We start from the raw sequence: 6000 nt of genomic DNA on the forward strand, positions 1-6000 counted from the left end.
TGCTACGTCTTTAAAAGGATTTCATCCCACCCAGCGCACCCACCCTGCTTCTCAGCTGCACCGTACGTAGTCCACTCAGATTTGTAATAATATTAACTGGTCCTCCCCTTCTCCAACTCTATCCAGAAGTCAGCCCCGTAGGGCAAAGAAGCGACTGCAAAATTCTGTGGCACAGCAGAGCTCCATCTGGCCCTATAACCAACATTTCCATAGATATTCGATCTAGATGTCCCAGCCAAGTCGCAGAGCTGTGCTAATTCTCTCGGAATTCCATCATGTTGCGACAGTACTGTTCCATCAGATAGAAGGCTGTCTAGATTCCTACCGGTCACTGTGTGAAGAGAAAATAGCGAGAAAAAATAGCACACTGGTCTGCAGGAAAATGTTCAGCACCATGCGAGATTTCCATAAACCTATAATAATTAAAACTGTAAAGGGAGCATATTACTCAACATTTCCAGTGCATGGCAGCAGTACAGCACCACTGTATTTTCTTTGTACAGAACAGAAAGTTCCCAATACTTTTAACAAACCAAAGGCTGTTAAATTTAATCCATCATTCACTATTTTACACAACAACGGAGGCACTTATGGCAGAGCGACGTATTGTAGTGTGAAAAAAAATGCATTGCACCACAGGGGGGTTATAAATAGCAGGTTAACAGAGTTGCTTTAGTCAGAAAGACGTGTATCGGACGCTGTTATGAGATCAGTAAAATGTTAATTACGTTTATCACGTCGTCTTAAATGTTTGATTCTCGTTCTTTTCTTTTTTTTAATGTATACAGTCTTAGCACTACCGAGCGAGGTGGCGCAGTCGTTAAACACTGGACTCGCATTCGGGAGGACGACGGTTCAATCTCGCGTCCGGCCATCCTGATTTAGGTTTTCCGTGATTTCTCTAAATCGCTCCAGGCAAATAGCGGGATGGTTCCTTTCAAAGGACACGGCCGACTTCCTTCCCCGTCCTTCCCTAATCCGATGAGACGGATGACCTCGCTGTCTGGTCTCCTTCCCCAAAACAACCCAACCTCTTACCACTACTGTGTTTAACAGGATGGTGTAATGTCAACGCCAATATTTTGTGTCTCCAGCATATGGGACAGTGCTCGAGATTTAAGAATTAACGAATATTTTTCCAGAAATTACTTTTAAGCTTGTATGTGAGAACGGAGAAAGGACTTATTATTATTTTGTGACTTATTATTATGTTGTGAAATAACAACAACATGTATTATTATTTTATAACTTGTTACTTACAAAGAATAATCATATAACAAAAGACAATACCACTAAAAGAGTGTATTGGCAATGTATTGTCTGTGAAATGTTTTCCTTCTTTTGTTGTTCTCTATGATGTATAAAGTGGATGAGATCGAAGATAAGCTGAAGTCTGTTCTTTTAAATACGTATTGTGAAAGGTAGTCATAAGTGGTCAAAGGAAAAATATAACGTACAAATTACTAAATGGAATTCTAGTGTATGGATTTTTATTTGTAACTAGATAACCAACTACGAATGTTTTAAGTTTTGTGTCCGCAGCAGTCCAGACGGTGCTCTGACTGCCGCCATTACGTGAGCGTGTGGAGCGGCAATTTCAAACTGCAGAAATAATCAGACTATAAGTCTTTCGATCGATATTACAGTATTGGAACTCCGAGGACAAGAACCAATAGGAATTTTTTTTTCTAACAGTGAAAATAACATTCAGTAGAACAACCGTAGGCTTTATGTAAATGAAATAATTTTTATGGCTGGTATGTAAGATTAATTTTCTGAGAATAATTTATCAGTGACTTTAAATAAAAACGTTTAGGACATGAGTGTTGTTATGGGTAGAGGTTGTGGTGTGATATATTAATTATTTGGTGCATACATTTTAATGTCACGTAAAGAATTATCGAAACTCATAGTCAGGCTCAGCGCCACATAAATAAGAATTATCAGAGATTATTTCTTTCTTTCAAATACTATTGTTATTCTTGCTGCTACATTTTCATACGTTTTTACAATAACACGTACAAACCACCACAACAACTGTAAACTGAACCCCACAAAATCCATTACAATGGGAAATTAAGGTAGTGTTTGTTCTAGAACTGAGATACTGTTTAATTTGTTTGGATGTTTTATTTCAGTTATGCCAACATTTACAGACCGCGAAAGCTTCCATTGATTGGCTTAGCTGACATGCTTCTTTCCTAGAAGCAGTTTATCTTCGTCCATTATGGAAGTTGTTTTCACCATATACTCCTGTTTCAGTTCACGTTATCATTTCCGTATGTCCTTGAAATATGCATAACTTGTTAGAAGCATTTAAAGCAGGAATTTAATTAATAGGGAAGGGTAAAGTTTATTTGACATGTTAATTGTTTTTGCTGACATCTGTGAACTGAAAATGTTTGTGTGAACCAATTATAAGTCGATAGTATGTATATTTGGAAGTACTGTGGAGAATAATGTCCTAAACCGATATGTAGTGAAAATTATCTAGCTATTTGCGATGTTTTTAATGACTGTGGTCCGTGATTAGAATCTGTAATCATATGTATGTATTACGACAAACAACATGGGTCTGTTTTTTTATGGACACTACTACTCTACAAGTGGAAAAAAACTTCTTACAGAGGACATGTGGCAGAATGTATTTATTGAGGTATTTAGCCTCGGCACCTATTTTTAATGCGATATGACACTCTCCCGAAAACGTGATTTGCAAACCATTTCTTATGTGGATAATATTTCCGACAGTCAGGCAAACGCTTTTTCTCATTGTTGTCTTAGGCACTCATAACACTCAAGGTTGGGCCACATAGCTACTACTAGGTACTCTCCCATCGCCAGTGACTAGTGACTAGTGATGTAATAGAATACCAGAGTGCCTCTGCGCCTATTTATGGGTAGTATTTACATTTACCTTCGTCTAGCTGCCTTTATCAAACTGCTTCCCAACGTCTAGATGCATACTATAATATTCTGGGCGCATTACAGAGCACGAAATACTGCTTGTTACTATGAAAAGCACATAGCACCACCACCACACAGTCATAAAGTAAGGGAGAAACTTAAACATATCTAACAAAACCCTAGCAGCAATAATAAATCATGTTATGTGATTCTGTAGGTAGGAGTGTTTTGAAAACTACATATTTTGTGGATGGATTACACTTTTATCACCACTGCGTCTAATTTTCCGTATGCATCGTTATTACTTCAGGTATTTTACTGTAAATATTGTTTCTGGCGAAACTGTAGCACCAGCATACTGGATTTCTTCCTCTGTGTATGCTACATCCATTACCAACTCGAAGTCTCTTTGCAATTCACTAAAGTCTCTCAACACTACTATATTCTCTTATACACAGCTACATCCAACCTTTCTTATGTACTGCGACAAGAAACATGTCCCTTTATATAGCACTGCCACCATGCGATGCTCTCTCTTGTTTATAAAAACAGTCCAGTCCTTTTTTCTCTACTGCGATAGACTGTGTACTCGTAAATAGCATATTCAAAAATAGTAGTATTCCTCACGGCCATTCTATCCACACAACTTGTCCATTCTTGACTGACAGGTATGATCTTCATTCCACTCGCCCCACCACTCCACACAGATAGTACAAAACCAAATATTTTCAAAATAGCACTTTGTGAGCGATAAAATGGCGTCTTTCTAATCCTGTGGAAGGCCATTCACGTCGACAAACAGTGGTAGTGTCGGTCAGTTTACGTTTTAGCACTAAAATCATGACTTCTTAACGGTGACCACTTTCATTGAAGGAAGTGTTGATGTTTAGTATTTTTTAATAGAGAATATCAGTGTGTGTATATAATTATACATAACGTTTGGCCAACTCCACCACAGGATATTTAATGCAGCGTAAACTATACAGAATATCCATAATACATATTTAACTTCTATGGTCAAGTACTGTGTGCACCTACATCTACCTACATCTACATGGTTACTCTGCAATTCACACTTAAGTGCCTGGTAGAGGGTTCATCAAACCATTTTCATACTATTTCTCTATCATTCCATTCTCGAATGGCGCGTGGGAAAAAGGAACACCTTAATCTTTCCGTTAGAGCTCTGTTTTCTCTTATTTTATTGTGATGATCATTTCTCCCTACGTAGGTGGGTGTCAAAAAAAAAAAAAAGATTTTCGCATTCGGAAGAGAAAGTTGGTGCTTGAAATTTCGTAAATAGATCGCGCCGCAAAGAAAACCGTCTTTGTTTCAGTGACTGCTACCCCAACTCGCGTATCATATCAGTGATACTCTCACCCGTATTGCGCGATGATACGAAACAAGCTGCCCTTCTTTGCACTTTTTCGATGTCCTCCGTCAATCCTACCTGGTAAGGATCCCACACCGCGCAGCAATATTCCATCAGAAGACGGACAAGTGTAATGTAGGCTCTCTCTTTAGTGGGTCTGTTGCATCTTCTAAGTGTTCTGCCAACAAAGCGCAGTCTTTGTTTCGCCTTCCGCAAATAATACCTATGTGGTCTCTCTAATTTAATCTGCTCGTAATTGCAATTCCTAGGTATTTAGTAGAAATGAGAGCCCTTAGATTTGTGGGATTTATCGTATACCCAAAATTTATCGGTTTTCTTTAAGTACCCATGTGGATGACCTCGCACTTTTCTTTGTTTAGTGCCAATTGCCAATTTTCGCGCCATACAGAAATCCTCTCTAGATCATAATTGTAATTGATCGTCTGATGATTTTACATGACGGTAAATTACAGCGTCATCTGAAAACAATCTAAGGGTGGCTGCTCAGATTATCACCTAGATCATTTATGTAAATCAGGAACAGTTGACGGCCTATGACACTACCTTGCAAATCACGAATCTAGTCACACAACTGAGACGATACTCCATATGCACGCAATTTGATTAATAGTCGCTTGTGAGGAACGATATAAAAAGCCTTCTGGAAACCTAGGAATATGGAATCGATCTGAGATCCCTTGTCGACAGCACTCTTTAGTTAATGGAAATGAAGAGCTAACTGCATTGCACAGTGACGATATTTTCTGAAAACGTGTTGGTTATGTATCAATAAGCAATTTTCTTCAAGGTGATGCATAATGTTCTAGTACAGTATATGCTCCAAAATCCTACTGCAAACTGAGGTCAGTGAAATTGGTCTGTAATTCAATGGGTTATTCCCATTCCCTCTCTTGAATATTGGTGTGACCTGTGCTACTTTCTAGTCTTTCGGAACATTTTCTCCGCAAGTACATCAACATATGAAATATGACCACTTTCCTTTAGAAAATGTAGACATACGTTATTCCAATTATACATCCAAATGTATCCATATTTTTCCATAAATTTTCTTTATTTTCTTATTTTATCCGTATTTTCCATATCTGCAGAATTCAAAGCACACAAACAATTATTTGCATTGTATTACTGCTTGGTGATTGGGATTGATTTGAAATGAGGAAGAAGGATGATCATATTTCAAAGCTGAAATATATATAGTCACTGTTGTCGCTATGTCTAAGTATCGTGTGTGTGTGTCTGAAACGAAACTAAGAAGAATGTAATAAACTGACATTTCTACGAGCTGGCCAGTTATCACAGTAGCAGTACTACGTTTCATTAGCAGAACACGAATAAGATGTGGGAAATTTGTTAAAGAGACTGTTGTACCATATCCCTATTTTTGCAGTGTCAGCGATCTAGTAGTTGTGCTTAAAATAGAATTAATAACTCTGAAGATAAAAGTTATCAGTTTTAGATTTTCGTTCATCTGACGTTTTGTAAAATACTAAATACAACGAATCTTCTTGCTCCACTGTCGTATCCACACAGCAAGCTATAAGCTCCTGTGTTTTGTGTCTGTAATTTGGTGTGTATAATAATAATAATATGAAGCTTAACTGTGTTTCCATTAATTAATAGCGTAATTAATGCCGTTTGCTAATAATATTTAAAGTGTTTTTCTGTGTTTCAGCGAGATAAATAAAGCCCGCATCTCGTGG

The sequence above is a fragment of the Schistocerca americana genome, chromosome 2, assembly GCF_021461395.2.
Source record: "Schistocerca americana isolate TAMUIC-IGC-003095 chromosome 2, iqSchAmer2.1, whole genome shotgun sequence".
Taxonomy (NCBI): domain Eukaryota; kingdom Metazoa; phylum Arthropoda; class Insecta; order Orthoptera; family Acrididae; genus Schistocerca; species Schistocerca americana.